Source organism: Python bivittatus, unplaced genomic scaffold, assembly GCF_059951505.1.
Source record: "Python bivittatus isolate LINGU-HERP-01145 unplaced genomic scaffold, Pbiv_v1 ctg000080_np1212, whole genome shotgun sequence".
In the NCBI taxonomy this organism is placed as follows: Eukaryota; Metazoa; Chordata; class Lepidosauria; order Squamata; family Pythonidae; genus Python; species Python bivittatus.
In genome coordinates, this window is record NW_028277035.1 from 56,833,291 (window position 1) to 56,850,446 (window position 17,156).

Genomic DNA, 17,156 nt, shown 5'->3' on the forward strand with positions numbered 1-17,156 from the left:
GCAGGCTTCCATTGAAAAGTATACACTGTTGCTTCCACTAAACACTGGCCAAGGCCTTAATTCAACTCGCCCCCTTCTAGAGAATCACAGGCCTGTTTAGAGTTTGTGTTCCCATTAAGCTGGGGGGGGGGGTCCAGTTTAGCTATGACTGATTTCTTTGGGAATTGCGGGGCTGGCTGTTACAAAGAATGTGACAAACAAGAACTGAGGAACTCAGTGAAGAAAGGCACTACACAATGGAGCTGTTTCAGGGCTTCAGAGGGCCAGGTGTGATGAAAAGAGCCCAGGTTTCTTCATAGAGGCCACACAAAGTGACAAAGATTACATTACATTTTGAGCCCAATTAATATTTCATTCCATAGTCAGTTAAAAAAAAAAACTCTTGAGAAAAGTTTGCAGGCATAAAGTAAAAGGAGCTGCCCTGCTAAGCCTCAGGGTATTCATATAAATGCTAGTAAGTGAAATTATAGCTTTTGCTTTTATGAGGCAAAAAGCTAAGCTTATAGTATGCAATTTGCGCATTATCCAGTATCTTGTTTTATGGGTTAGCTGAAATGTTTATCTGCAACTTCGCCGAGAAATGTCCAGCTTTCTCCTTTTTGCTATCCCACCCACATATTCCATCTCTCCTTTCCCGGAGTCAGTCATATTTTGTATTCTGCTGAGGCATTAATTTTTCACCCAAAGCCACTCAAAAACATTTTACAATTACAGTGTCATAAAACAAAGCAAGTAGGTGGTCAAGGAGCTGAATTACATAACGGAAGTTAAGAAAAGGGCCCTTGATTGGAATTTTATGCTTCCTTTACAAGAGATGTCAACAGATGGCCAGTATCATCATTGTCTAGACCAGTGCCCACCACACAGTTGTCGCGCACACCACAAATCAATAGCAAAAGGGGACAACTGAATAGCAAGCCCTCTCTGTCCACTGATTTGAATTTGTATGGATCTATATGGTACATATGCACATAGAATCAAAAATTTGGCTGGCAAAATATATTAAGACGTAACAGGACATATGGCTTACCTGGATGTGTGAACTAAGCCACTGTCTAGAAACTATGGTTTATAGATTAACATTGGGTATGAGCTAGCTCCTATGTCTTATGCTACGTCTACTAATTACTATGTCTTAACCCCTGGTTAAAGTAAGCTATGACTTAGCACAAAATTTGAGCCTGGCTTAAGTCACCTGCAAACTGCAGGGTCCCAGACACATATGTGATTTGTATCTATGTAGGACCAGAGTAAGATAGATATTCACAGGCCCAAGACAGGGCTTATCATCACAATCCTTTATAGCAGTGTTTCTCAACCTTGGGAACATTAAAATGTGTGGATTTCAACTCCTAGAATTCCCCAACCATGCATGGACCCCCACGGTGGTTTAGTGTTTTCTCCTATACTAGCATTATTCACTGTGTAATATGGTGCCATAATGGAGGAGGATCTCTGCTTCCATCATCCCCATATGCTTCATTGAAGTGTCCACGATATTGCTGGAAAAAGACATAGGGTTAAAGAAGTGAAAAATAAACCCTAATAACAAATGAGGGCTTTTCAGCCAAGGACCCCATGGTTGGAACCCTATTCATGAGATTTGCTACTGAAAGTGAAATCAGAGGATTTTTTTTAAAAAAATCCTGTTACAGTCCCTGTATTCCAAAAAAATCTAATTGGATATCTTTCTACTTTTGTTTGCAAGTCACATGCTTAAGTATCTTGGCACTATTGACAATAAGGGGGTGCCAAGATCAGTAACACTATCCTTGTAAATGACCCTGGTAGCTTCTATTGTTTCAGGTCTGAATGTTTCCAGCTCCACAACTTTACAGAATAATACCAGCTATATTGCAAATGTGTTTCTCTCGCTGTCAATGCAATTTACTTCACTCATTTGCTAATACCGACAGGTTAGCTGAATTATTTAGGCCAGGAAAACAGAATTATTTGTGATATTGTCAGGTTTGTTTTTTTTAAAATAGTGCTTTCTTGATAGACTTCAGTGGTCTTATTGAAATGTTGCCAGGAAAACAACAACAGCAACAAAAATGAGTATCAAAACAACGCTTCTTCTTCAGGCAAAGCCCGTTGAAATATACTGGGCTAAGACCTGAAGTAACGAGCAAATAAGCAAATATTTTGTTAAGCTGGTATGAAGCACAATAATTGGGAATAGCATTGTTGTCAATATACTTTTTGAAGACTATTGCTTATACTGTAATCTTAACTTTAGTTTATAAATAAATACTTATTTAGTGGATTCTCAGTAATAGTAACTGATCTCTGTGATCAATCTAGACAAATTATTTCTTAAAACCTAAAAGTATAAAGACAACCAGTTCGGTGTAGTGGTTAAGGCCTCAGGCTAGAAACTGGGAAGCTGTGAGTTCTAGTCCCACTTTAGGCATACGGAAGCCAGCTGGGTGACCTTGGCCCAGTCGCTCTCTCTCAGCCCTAGGAAGGAGACAGTGGCAAACCACTTCTGAAATCTTGCCAAGAAAACTGCAGGGACTTGTCCAGGCAGTTGCCAGGAGTCAATACCGACTCAAAGGCACACACACACACACACCCAAACAAACAAACAAACAAACAGTATAAAGAATTATTTGAAAAAAAGCCAAGACATGATTTTTATTTGTATTTTCTAAGTAAATTATCTGTCAATTTATCATAGTTCATTTTCTTAGTTATAAAGCAAGAAGAATTTTGGCCATCTTATTGCTCCACTGACTGTGAAATAATACTTATTTTATTCTTTTAAACTGAGTTATCGTAAAGATTTCTCAGTCAGATCAGATCCTTACATCATCTGGTTTTCTCTTCTACTATGGGACATGGAATATATATGCTCAGATTTATTTTGTGCTAGTTATAAATTCGTCTTATAAACAAATCTGAACTAGTTATTCAGGCTTTGGTTCTCATCAACATTCATGCAAGAATTGGTTCTTGCATTTATTCTTCGCTTTTGAACTGGTTCTTTATCAATGTAATGGAAAGATTAATTATGTTGTTCCTTGCAATCAAATTGTAATGTTCTTGTCTACATGTATGAAGTTCTTGTCCTTGTCCTTTTCTTTTCTTTCCTTTTTGTTGTTCTTTTTTTGCATCTTCCTTTTTCCAACTAATTTCAGCCAAAGTGGCACTAAAAGTCTGAAGGAGAAAATCATTTGTGATATTGTCATTATTTATACTGAAACTATCATTCTTCTTAATGTTAACGTGTCCTAATGAGTCCTCTTAATCTGATGTTTGGTTTTTGATCCACATATCAATCCACTTGGTCAGTTTAGAGTCTCATTTTGTTTCTTTTAATCAATCGCTACCTACTTAAAATGTGGTATCTGTTTTTTTTAATTATTATTGTTTTTAATAAGCAGATTGGGAATTAGTACTTGGGATAAAACTATTCAGTTAAATAAGTCCTTCCTTCCTTCCTTCCTTCCTTCCTTCCTTCCTTCCTTCCTTCCTTCCTTCCTTCCTTCCTTCCGCCCTTCCTCCCTTCCTCCCTTCCCCTCTCTGTTCCCTAAGGGCTTGGGCCTAAAAATAGAACTTTATTCCAGTGCCACTATTTCCTACAGGAAACAACCTGGCACTTGTCAACTCAAGAGTGGATTATTGCAATGGGCTCTTCAGGATATTGTTGTAGTAACTGCAACTGGTCCAGATGGCAGTAGTGCATGTGCTAAATGGCCCTGTGTTGAAGTAGCTACACTGCTTAATTGTTGAATGGAATTGTTACATTGAATTTTAAACTGAATTTTAGTTGTCAGAAGTTCCTTAAAGCCATCATACTCGGCCGTATGTATGATACTGGAAATACATTTTTTTCTGAATACATGTGCATCATGCCCATCTCACACACACACACACACACACACACGTTTATTCTCTGGCTACTCTCATATGGCAAATTTCTTGGTATCTCACTCATGTTGCTGGTGGTTCTTGGAAAAAGCAGAGTAACCACCCCAGATCAACTGAATTTGGCTGCAGACCTGTGGCAACACTGTCAAATGAGAGATCAAGTGACCAAATGAAGCAGGCATATTTTTGACTCAGCCATAAATAGACTATACATGTATCCATTTCATTTTATTTTCTCATTTATGCCCACATTCATAATACAGAGGAAATATATAGGTCATCTAGGTGTTGCTGCTGTAAGTCTAATAGGAGTAATGTATATGAGGCCCATCCCATTTAAGCCTTCATTTTCTGGATTTAAAATCAGTTCAGTCATCAGTGTTTCAACCCTGATGATGCCTCCCCCCGCCACAAGAGAAATCACTGATGTATTACATCTCTGGTTTATTCATATAATCATCACCGGATTAAGTGAAGGAGCCTGGGGGGGGAGGGGGGGAGAGAGAGAGAAGGAAGGAAGGAAGGAAGGAAGGAAGGAAGGAAGGAAGGAAGGAAGGAAGGAAGGAAGGAAGGAAGGAAGGAAGGAGAGAGAGAGAGAGAGAGAGAGAAAGAAAGAAAGAAAGAAAGAAAGAAAGAAAGAAAGAAAGAAAGAAAGAAAGAAAGAAAGAAAGAAAGACAATTAGAACAAATGGGGAATAGGTAACCCATTTATGTACTTTGAATATTTGGATAGGGGCTGCTTTCAATAAAATAAAACACCCACCTCCAGTGCATGTTTAATCTTCGCAGTATTCATAAAGACACTCAGAAGGAAATGCTAATGTGAACCTGAAAAGGAGATTTCAGTTTTTCACAAAAGTTTTTCAAACAACAAATTATTTTAAAAATAAAGCCAATTGGACAGCAAAGATCTCAAAAATGTATGTGGCGGGGGGGGGGTGAGGGGGGAGTGTGCATTTCTTGCTGTTATTTCTTTTGACTTCACAAACAGCTAATGCCTGAACCCTAAATGTTGCTGAAAGTGCCTGCTTGCTCCAGCTGCCCTTCATCATGAAAGCATTGATACCCTTCCAGCAAGGCAATCTTTTACCCCCCAGAGCTGCATCAAAAGTGGGGGGTAAAAGATTGCCTTGCAGAAGTGGAAGTTATATGCTCAGACACAAGCCATGGTTCATATACCCGCCATACACATTTATCCACCTATCACCCATTGTGGCTTCTTTCAACAACCTTGCTTGCAGACAGCTGGTTTCCCACTAGGGGAAATCAGCCAAGCAGGTTTGCTGGCCTGGGAGGGCTTCATCTCCGGCCCGCTTAGCAATCCTGATGTAAGCTGCTGATTTCCTGCTGTCATTGGCAGTGAAAAGACAGGGATCTTTTCTCAGCAATCTGCTGACCCAGCAAGAAAATCTGGCTCCAGGAACTGTACTTTGTGCTGCCAAAGGTCAACGAAGAACCCTGATTTTTAGATTTCAGCCACGCTTTTTACCTTCTATAATTACCTTTACCGAACAAATGTCAAGTATTCTATATTATTTTAAAGAAAAGGAACAAAAAGGTCCTGTTAACAGGATACAGCCAACCAAGAGTCATGCCCTTTCTCCAGACAATTCAATCAGCTTCATGTGCCAGCAGTGCACAATCTGGTCAGCCAGTGGATTGGAGCTGATACCACCACAAACTGGCACATTTTATTACCTGGAAGCTTGTTCCATAACAAACTATTTAATATTTAAGGTGCCACTTGGTTCTTTGTAATTCCCGCTACTCTAGATCAGGGTTTCTCAACCTCGGCAACTTTAAGATGGGTGGACTTCAACTCCCAGAATTCCCTAGCCAGCATGGGGAAGTGAAGTCCACCCATTTTAAAGTTGCTGAGGTTGAGAAACCCTGATCTAGATGAACATGACTATCTCTCTGGAAATTATTCCCAGTGTTAATTTTTATAGACGCAAAGTGTTTTTGAACGTCTTGTTATCCACAGATATGTTTGGGGAAATCAACACAAGAATCCATATATAATATGGGTATTACCTATAGGATCATAAACTGAATGCACATGAACCATTTGCTGTGTTTTACCTGGTGAATTATGGGTAGTCAGAGACCTGAAAACACAGCATGAATGTCTGCTGATGATTCATTATTATTCTTTCTTCCCTAATTTTAGAATGTAATATCTGTAAGAACTAGAGCAGTCTCTAGAGTTTGAAAGGTACACTGAATGAAGCTCAGAATATTATCTTCAGTTGGAGTGAAAGCTGCTGTTTGGGTGTGGAAGGACAGCAGTTGCTCTCTAAGGGAACCTGAAGCAGGTTTGGGAGATGTGTTGCCCACTAAACAGGTGTGTGTGAGTGTGTGGGTGTGGCTGCTTCTAATATAGTCTGCTTGGATATCTGTAAATGAAACAAATATTAGAAATATATCCGAAGTCTCAGTGCTACCAGATTCATAAATGTGCTTTATGGTGGTAGTGTATCTGGGCTTGGGGAAGTAGAAATGTTTTTCAGTATTTAGAATTTATGTAGTAGTGAACAACATCTCTGAAAAAGAAATATCTTGAGGCAAAACTAGTCATTCCTTCTTTATCCTCAACAATCATTTCTGTGATGGTACATTGTATGGCTTATGATTTCGGATTGCGGCTGGTAGGAAACGTTGCTGTTCGTTTTAAAACTAACGAAACCATCTATCAATAATGCACTGCACTCACACCAAACGGAGAGAGTTGGACAGTGTCTCTGTGAAATTTAGTAGGGGAACATAGTACCCATAGTTCCTCTTAAGAAAATATACAGCCTCCTCCTTTCTAATGTGTATGTTTATGTCACAACACAGTGACATAAAGGAAATTATAGCTAATCTTAAACTGTCTTTATTTTTTTCTGTCTCTAATCAGAAAAGACCCAATGGAGATAAATATTTAGCAAATGCAGGAAAGTAAGGTCAGAATTATTTCAAGTTTGAAATAACATCAGCCGCAGTAGGGCCCAAGACTGTACATCTGCAGCATCTGAAAAGTGGAGAGCCTTCTAATTCATTATCATTATTATACATTTAAGAGCAGAAAAGAAGCAGAATTTCTCATCATCTATGGGGAACAAATTTAAACTGTTTACTGAACTGCTGTGAAATCTGCTGTTTCTGGATCCAAACCGATGTCAGATGCTAATGGAAATCTCATCCTTTTTATGGGGAGATGGCAACCTGCCATTGTTTAAAATAACACGCATGCTTTTCTCTAATTTAGCTGGACTGCCAAGATGAATGCAATGTCTGCAAGATTGATGTGGGATGGTGCCAAGTGTCAGTTTTGGAAAGACTCTCATTGGTCTGAGCAGAGAAACAGTAGAAACAAAATTTTTATTAGCGATAATTTATCTGCAGCAACCGACAGCTCCACCGCATATAATCCGTGCAGAAATTACCTCTTTGCTAATGGCATCCTTTGTTTAGAGAGAAGTAGATTTATGAAGTATTTCCAGTTGCTGGTCACCATAAAAGTCAATCATAAAGTACACTTACTCCTTCCCCTCACCAAAACAATTGTATACTAACAATTCTTATAGGTTTTATATACTGGCAAATATTTAATGAATGATTATTTCCCTCGACGTTTCAAACCAAATTCTTTCCCTGATGTGGGTGTAACCAGCTAGTTCACTAGAACCTTTATGTAGATGAAAGAAAGGAATTTTTCTGAGAAAACTTCAACTATTCTTCTGTTTTTATTATGCCTTGTTAGTTTTTCACTGCTTAGCACTGGGAGAATTTGGTCAACAGAGAGAAAACCTTCAGCATTGTCCAACGATTAATCAAACTTATTTGCTCTGCTAATGAAGCTCATCTGGAGTTAACTACTACAAACAATGGAGACGGTTCAAAACGTTAAGCTATTCTGGACAAAGCCCTGATGTAAAATGAAGCTAGAATCATGGAAGTTAGTCTACTTTCTCTTTCAATTATAGCACTGGACTGGTTTCCATTACACGTGAATATGTTAGGATCCAGCATCTTTAATCCAAGATGTGGTTGAGAATGCACTCTCCTTATGGATCCTGTGACCTTTTTTTTTCTAGGAAAGGATATTCTCGCGCACTTTATGAACACAGAGAGCCATCTTCTCAACTGAAGTGAACAAGACTCTGCCTTGTTATCTCTTCAGCAGTTCCATGGGCTCATGGAATTCTAAAGTTATCAGTCTTAGTTAGATGTAATGTAAAATTTAAGATAACTTTTTATCTTAAAATGTTTTATCTTTTTAAGGAGAACCAGGAAATGTGTCATATGTCGAAAAACCTTTCAGTCAGAAGTCAGATTACTCTCTTTGCTCTTTTAAAAGTAGATGAAAATCTCTCTCACGCTACAGCACAGGGCCGGGATGACTAAACGAAGAAATGGAGTAATGAAAGCAACAGTAGCAAGGCACATGGGAAGAATAAAAGCATAAACCAGAAGAGAAACCAACTCAAGTTGAAGCATCAAATAAAAAGCTTTGAAAAGGGACCTAAGCACTTTATTCTTACTTTACTTGGGTAAAGTAAGACAGAAAGTAAGAAGTGCCCAGGATGAAATGTGCCAGAACAATTTCTCTATATTTCTCAGGTATTTATAGCTATGTGTGATAATCATAGATTTCCAATTTGCTTAAATAATATAATACAGATGTAAGGTTTTATATGAGACCTTCCTTTGAGGAGGTGATATTCAAAGGAAAGAAAAAGCCAAATTTCATCTGACCAGTACAGCTTCCTATAATACTGTCTCACAGTATATATAGTTCTGTAAAGAATTGGGGATCTGTGATATAGTTATCCTTTGTATAAAATAACTGAGATACAATTAAAATTAAAGAAAAACTGTTTAACAATTTTAAAAAATACATCATTTCATGAATGTGTAAGTTTTAGGGTAGAAGAATGATGCTTACAATTTGTCTTCAAGTCAAGTTCCAAGTCTGAATCCTCAAAAATGCCCAAACCCCCACACCTTTCCCTGAAAATTTCCCTATAGCATTCAGAACACTAAAAACCAAAGAACTCTTCACCCTCCCCCCACCGCCCCCAACATTCCCTTTTAACAGGCTACCAGAAGCCTTTTGTTATATACTCCAAATAGATATGCTGCCACACTCTTGCAGTATTTATAGCTAAGCCTCGGCCTGAAGACACAAGATGCCGGGCTAAGGGCTTCACTTCTGAAAATGGCTAAGCCTCTTCTCCAGAGCACTCCATTTCTCCCCTTAGGAGCCAGATGAATGTTTGGCCCCAGCAGTCTGGCACAAGGTAAGACCACTTCCCCCATGGGGCAAAAAGGCAAAATCCAATCCAGTTCCCCTCTTGGCAGTATATGTGTTAAAGAATACAACTGAAAGCAGTCAGAACAGTCAGCTGCAAATTAAAAGAAAACAAAATATAGACTCTTTTACAATTAGACATATTGATCTAAACATATTGGCAGCTTTAATCTTTAAGAATATTTACAGGGAGATTCCCTGGGACTTCAGAGCTGAAGCAGCCATTGGAGTTCAAAGCAAGTTCATCCAGAGAAGAACTTGGAAGGAAGTATCTTCAGTTCAACTTGACCAAGTACTTTGGAAGAGCCAATCAGGTATCTTCTAGGCAATTTCCATAGTATCTGTCCAGCATGAAGCTGAGTCATAGGAAATCAGCCTGAGATATGGATTCAGGTAGATTTTTGGTTTCAGAAAGTCTAGAGCAGTGTTTCTCAACCTTAGCAACTTTAAGATATGTGGACTTCAACTGAGTTCAACTTTCTCAACTGGGATTCTGTGAGAGGTTGCTAGGAGTTCCACGAGAGATTGTGATTTCAAAAAATTAAACATTGTTTCTTGAACTTTGCATGCTGCATAATGCTAGCTCTTGCAGTAGTGGGAATTTTTGTGTGCCCTGATTCAGCTGTTGGCCTGCTACTTTGCAGCTGTAAATGTAAAGTGTGCATTGTGTAGGTTAGAAGTGAATTTTATTGTGACGTTTTCATTGTGTGCGTGTGTCTGTGTGCATGATTTTTATGCAGGGGTTCTCTGAGACCTGAAAATTATTTCAGGGTGAAAAGGTTGAAAAAAGGCTAGTCTAGAGGAATGGCTTATCAAATGGGGTAAGGAAGCCTGACTCTAACATACCCCACTTCCCCTGAAAACCTAAAGAATAAAGAATTTTTATCTTCAGGCAGAACACCAACATATATGCCTTGTATCATGCAGCTCCAATGTCAGCTTGAGTTTGACCTTCTAAGCCTTGGTTTCCCACCCTGCTATTCACCATGTTAATATTCATGAACCACTACAAGGCCTATGCAAGTTTTAATGTTACAGTTCCCTATGAAACCCCTGTATATTCGGTCTTCAAGGTCATGATTCATATCAGTTCTTTTATCTCAGTTACGCTAGACCTACAATGGACCTTTTTGGTAACTCCATATTGTTGATCTCAGCAAATACCTAGGGCAGCTTAGAAGAAAAGGCTATTTTCGATTTATACTGCTCTTCCTTGCAGTTCTACAAAGGTAACACGTTACCTGTGGGGTGCTGATAAATGTATAATAGCTCTTCCAGCTTCATTGCTACCACCGGACCACCCCGCAAACCGCCAAGCAGCTGATGAGTGTGCTAGGTGCACCGACTCAACTCTGCTCTCAACTGGCTCACAAAACTTCACCACACCACTGTGTGTTACCCTGGCATGAGAGCCCATGCTGCCGAGATCCAGCTGGACACATCATCACAAATTAACAAACAGATGAACCAGAGTGGAGGAACCAAACCTGCAACAGCAGAGAGAGAACAGGTGTATATCCTGCCATCCCCAAATCTGACACAAAATCTTTGAGGCTGAAAATGCCCTCTAACTCTCAGGGACGCAGGTGGAGACGTGTCAAAAGCCAGAAGGCTGCGAGACAAAGGAGTGCAAGGGGAGGTTTCGTTTGCAAACGTTGGCGTCTGACTGAAGTTAAGGCTTTGCTGAAATTGAAATTTGCTGAAGTGAATTTGCCATTCAAGTTCATTTGCCCTTAGAGAAGGAGTGAAGGAACCTTGGCTATTTAAGGACTTCTCAGAGGAAGATTCATTAGTGGAACCATTTCTGCAGTTCTCCTTACCTGGTCCTGGGCTTGTCTCTTGCATTCTTGATCCTTGGACCTGACCTCAGTTACTGTCTTGCTTCTTGACCCTGACTTTCTTACTTGGATTGTCCACTGGCATGCCTGACTCCTGGCTTGACTCAAAACATTGCTGTTGCTGGGGCCAGAGCAACCCAGACAGAAGACTGGAATGCCATTAATTACTGGATAAACAATGGCACCAGGAAGTGCTCCTGTGATTTATGACTAGATTGTTTACATTTGATCAAAGCTGAGAACTTGTGAAAAAGGCCTGTCTATTAAGCAGGTGCAGACTGCAGGTGATCCGCCTCAACTAGGTGCTTTGCCTCACGGAGGCATGCTGTGTTGCCTTGCTGTAACAAAGTGCTTTGCAGAGATGCGTCATTTTTGCTCAAGGAAGCCACTGTTGATGGGCACAGTGAAGCAGTGCAGCCAGTCTGTTTCGCTCATTAAAAGTAGGCCACCACTTTGCTTGGCAGAGGTGCTTTGAAGGGGTGCTTTGCTCAAAGCCCTGTTGAAGCACGGTGCTTTTTCAAGAACCGTAGGAATATTGAATTCCTAGGACTGCCTATACTTCTGATTTTTCTGTAAGATTCATTATTACTCCCCCTAGATACAAATTCATGTATCTTGCCCTTACATGGAAGTTAAGTTAAGTACATTAGCGATTCATACATTTTACAAAGATAAGAATGTTTTTGTGTTAAGCCCACTAAAACTTGAAACAATCAATTTCTTGCAATCCTACTCAAAGGAGGGCATGAGCTTCAATCTGACATATATTTGTCTGCTTTCCAGATGTTGAAAGGCTAAAGGTAGTTAGTAGTTAGAGGATGCTGGGAAAGATCTTAAATAAAGATTATAGGGCTGTACAGCTTCAAAAATAATTTGGAAGAAATGTATGAGCACACCGCCTCCTTGCTTTCATTTTCATGAGAACCTGAAGAAAAGGTGCTGTTGCTTTAAGAGCTGGGATCACTCAAATTAGCTGTTTCCTTAAGATGCCCCTTAGCCTATGGCAAGGATAGTTTTCTTGTTTGTTAAAATTTGCCACTGAATTACTGGTGATTCTACATTTCTTATTGTAATCTTGCACCCTACAATTATTAGCCAGCCTGAATGTTGACCCATCAAAGGCAAAGAGAAACAATATTCACAGTTCACTTTTCTCTCTTTCTCTCCTTTTGTCTGTTGAGGTTCAGTGCTCTTAAAGTACTTTTCTGAATGTTAAAATATGCGCTAAACATTTTCTATCTATATTTAACACTGGATTTCAGTATTTGATATTTTCCAGGATATTTTATTTTATTTTATGGAGGTTTTTCTTTTTAGTATGTGAAGCCTGCTCTGCTTTTTTAAAAAGCTGGAAATTGCACCAGTTTTCAGCAGTCAACCCCCTGAAATTCTATGATATGGCTGGGAGGGCTCAGTGACTACCCACCAGCTTTTATTCCCTTTGAAAAGAAGGCTGAGTTTTAGGAGTCTGTAGGTGGAAATCATCAAAGCTTGAAACTGAGGACAGCTGGACTGAATCACACCTTTGAATCAAATCTTCAAATTCATTTGATACATCATATTGAGTCACGTGTCTTTTTTTTTTCTTCAATTCAGGAGAATCTAATCGTTGTGACTCTTTGAATCATCCTTTCAGATTGATTCAACTTCCCAAATCAAACTGAATTGCAAATGTCAATTGAATCCAAAATCTGAATCAGATCTTGTCTGATTCATACATCTCCTTTAACAATCCTTGGTGCAGCACCACTTTCCTGGTTCTGATATCTGCATTGTTTTCAAAAAGACCAAGTTTAGAAGGACTTCTCCATCTTTACCCAGTTTAGGGCCAAAGTTTTTAAAATGTTCTCATGCAGCCACCCAGAAATAAACATGTATGGCAATCCTTACTTCCTGATTGCCATGATTAAATGATGGTCAAGAAATTGATTGATTTGTACTCTGTTAAATATAGAGTGCCTGTTATAACCTAGAAAGCATTCACATCAGTACCTCCAGTGATAAGATGCTTGGTGACATGTTTGCTAGCAGCAGATAAGGTGTCCTTCTGTTGCTCTGTTAGAAGGCTGGCCAATGGTGCCCTTGCATCTGACATATGCTGCCCTTTCAGCCTTGTGAATTCCTCCAAGGAATGTGTGCTCTTACACTATTTCAGCTCGCTGATTTTAAAATGCAGTCTTCAGCTACCTCACGCAGTGAGCCTGTAATGTAGCCAGCAGAAGGTTGAAAATGAAGAAACCTCATTTCTAAGTTTTTTCCCTGTGAGCCCTTCTCTTGGGTTTTTTTCTTAGCCAAGTTTAGCAAGCATGAACCATGGGACAATCCTTTGTGTGCTATCCTCCTGAGCTTCTTGGTGAAACAGCAGAAGAGAAATAAAAGATTTAAACAATCTTTATTTTTATGTTCTCCATATTCTAAAACAAGTTCCCCTGTCCTAATATTGACTTTGTTCATGCTGGCTGGAAAGAAGGTAAGCTGAAGACCAGCATAACTAGTTTCGGACTGGTTGGCCTTCCTCCCCTAAACACATCGCTTTTAGGACAAGATCAGATAAATGCTCAGTAGTTAGAGGGTAGTCACACACACGGGCAGAAGGATTACACCATGCCCATTAAGTCTCAGAAGGTTGCCGTATCATAACACAGCAACAGAATCTCTCCAGCATCCCAGTGATATTACAGTAGAGGGTTGGTTCAATTGTTTTGTGTAGCAGAAAAGCTTGTTTACTTGGAGATCATGTAATTATTGCCTGTCATTATTAGGAAGAGGCCCAAGGTGGCCATGGAGTTTTCTCTACTGATGTTCCTATCCACAGATGGGCAGAGTTTCTTTGGGTGGGGGAAATCAACTTCCTCTTATGGATGCTGTGATTCCCCCCAGATCAGTCTCTTCTAACGACTGACCAGGAAACGAACCTTCACTCTGTACATTAATCATAATGTGTAGCTTACTCTTACTGCCACAAAAGCAATTACGGGGTAAGTGGCCCTTAGTAACTTGATGCCGCTGGGGATGATGGGAGTCGTAGTCTAATGCAACTGGAGAGTCCAGGCTAGAAAGCAGCTTTAGAATAGGCTTGGGAAGTTTTGCCCCAGAACTGTGTGCTCATGCCAGTCGTCAGACCCTTTTCATGAGACATCTGTCCCATGAATCTCGATTAAGAATAGTTTTGCCGCCGTTTTGAAAAAAAACAACACACATTTGCAGACTTAAGTTTTATTCAGTTGTCTGTCTATGTCAAACATGGAAGTGCACAGTTTTTAAAGATTTCACTGTATGGAAGAGTCCCAGAAGAGGATATCAGGGATATCTAAGCTGAATTTTATGCTGCCTCCTGCTGGTCAAAGCCAATCACTACACCAAAAAAGCAGGTCAGGGTAAAATGTCATTTGTCAGGTGTCATTATGTCATTTAACTGAACCTTCGTATTTGACTAAATCACAGGCCTTGAATGGTTTTAATCCAGCTATCCCTAAGTTCCTTTGGATATCCATATAAGACCTCTCCAGGGCTAACAAAAATTAAATGGATAAGAATAGGGGGAGTGCTGAAGCTTAGAACTGTGAAGGAAAATCAAAACAAGGGAGAAAAAAATGCCACAAATAAATGCCACCGAAAAATCAAGGACTGGATTTATTATTGGAGTCTCCATTCTTTCTGTTCTAGCAAATAAAATGAACACGGCATATGCATTTGCATAAATTCTTGAAACATCTACATTTTCTTACATAAATTCTTGTATCCCTCAAATATTTTGTGGACTTGAAAGCTGAATTCTGCTAAATAATGAACATGTCCATTAAGAAGCTGATTCCTATTAATAGACCAGGAAGGGGAGGAGGTTAATCAAATGATTGTCACAAACGAGATTCTCTGCAGTCACCTTTTCTTTTAGCGAGATAAATGTGCCCTAAAAAGACTGAAAGGCTTTAGATGAAAGATTTATACAAACACCCGTCACTCCTTTAGCAGACAAAGCAGCTTGCCTACTTTAACCAGCCATGTCATTGTGTAATTTACCTGACCAAAAGCTTGTAATGGACATTTGTAATACGGGTGTTGAAAACATGGTTGAAGCTGCAGACAACAAGAGATAAGGACAGCCTTTGAAGGAGACATTTCAGATTGATCTACTTTGACGGGTAACCAATTAAGGCTCTCCAGGAAATACTATCTATTTAGTAATTAATGTTTATCTTCAATTTGTTGATTCTACTATATCCATTATTAGCGAAGAAAATGAGATGGAAGAGATATTATGTTGCAAAATTTATCCAGGTGGGTTTTTTGATATTGTTAAAGGTACTTTACCTTTAACCTTAAACACTGGTGGGCGGCATACTTCAGTCTGGTAGAAACTCAGAATCCAAATCAGTAAATTATTGTTTTAAGTGTTTAATCACAAATTTACTCATGCAAAATATTTTACGAACTGAATTCAAAGGGAAAAGCTTTTCTTTCTTTTTTTTTAAATCATTGTATATCCTAGATTTTTCAAGAATTCAGGAAGGAACTAAGAAAGCTAGTGGGAGGGAGAGATGCTGACTAAGAAAGCAATATAGTTGTTTAGCTTAAGATTAACATCATGAGCTGTTAATGAAAAATATATAAGACTATCTGTTCAGTAATTATAGAACCACTGATTAAATCCACCGTTACCATGGCCAAAGTAAGTTTGAAATTGGATTGTAGTTGTGTAGATATGCTGAAATGCCATCTAGACATAGTAACCATTAAGGATTTAAACACAGATGCACATTTGTGTCTGTTGTTTTTACTAGCAGTAGAGTTAGTTCTTATATTGTGTATCTCTTTGGGTGGTTTTATGCAGGAGAGACCAAGATACACACCCCATTTGACATGATCTTCATTAGGCAATCTGGACTGAATTATTGTTCTCAGCCTAGCCTACTTCACAAAGTCATTGTAAAAATAAGATGTGGTGAGCGCATGAATGCTGCTCTGGGTTTCTTGAAAGACAATGGAGATATCAAGTAAATACATGCTATTTTGTACAAAATAATAATGAGCTGCTTTGTCTGGCAGTCCAAATACTATACAACCTTACAACTAATCATTAGGGGAAGATGAATTACTACCTACCCTTGACAGAGCTTGGGCCTTTATTCTGTAATTGTGCAGTACAGAATGAAGGATATAGTGAGCTATCAAATCACACGCAGCAAGGCTTAACTTATTTTATCATTTCATTTCATTTTCCTCCAGATGAGCTTTTGCCACCCAGATAGGGCAAGCTAAACAATGAGAGTTCCCTGAGGCAATTGTAAATTGCCCATCCCTGCACTTTTGGGGTGAGGGTCTAGCAGAGGAAATGGGATGTATATGGGCATGAAGCTATTTAGTCCTGTCTGTCATCACTTGGAAGAACCTCCTGTAGGAAAACGTGTGCCAAACATGTGTGGGTTTTCTATCTCAAAGTGCTGCCTGACCTGTCAGTTACAATAAAACTGGCTGAAGACCTTGGAAGGCAAATTGCATACTCTGTTGGCTCTTTCTAGGCTCGACAATGGCAGCTCTATGAGCTTTATTAAACCCAGGGAGTCAATCTTCCTCATACCAAGCAAGGCAAGACCCTCAGGAATAGATGCCAAGCAAGTCACTGTCTGACAAATGGTCAGGATCTTTGTAATATACACAGCCTGACTTCAAGTATTTTTGTTTACATCCATATTTCTTCTTTTACCCATGCTCCATATATATACATGCAATCAAGAGCTTTGGTTTATTTGCTTTAATCATACTGCAAGAGAACGGAGAGCGCTCATTTAATGAACAAAATGGCGCACTGACAGCCTTCAGCTTCACGCCTGCTGTGCTGACAGGCAGGCTTCAAACAGAGCTGTCCCACCCAGTTGCGCCAAGGGACTAAGATACCCAGGAAGCCTTCATTCTGCCTTGCCTGGTTTGGCCAACACACAAGTCATAAGCGGATCCCTAACCATTGCTATGTTCTGGGACTTTTTGGCAGTCTAAGATTTCTACCATGTCCCCCATGCCATTCAGGTTTTTAAGATTTCCACCTAGACTTGAGATTCAGGATACACTTTTTGACACAACATCTTTAACTTTTATAGAGTAGCTTAGTGGTTAAGATGTTAAATCAGGACCAAGGGGACCGAGATTCAAGT

The 17,156-nt window shown here is 39.4% G+C and overlaps 1 long non-coding RNA gene across 2 annotated transcripts in view; it reads left to right on the forward strand.

The window, feature by feature from the left end:
- Positions 1–9,029: 9,029 nt before the first annotated feature.
- Positions 9,030–17,156, forward strand: part of LOC148216715 (uncharacterized) — a 78,478-nt gene continuing 70,351 nt past the window's right edge. The window contains exons 1-2 of one of the 2 annotated variants that reach the window (XR_015794882.1): positions 9,030–9,158; positions 9,359–9,483. This is a non-coding gene — a long non-coding RNA (uncharacterized LOC148216715). The remainder of the gene's footprint in view (positions 9,159–9,358; positions 9,484–17,156) is intronic. The other variant, XR_015794883.1, reaches the window with a different exon arrangement.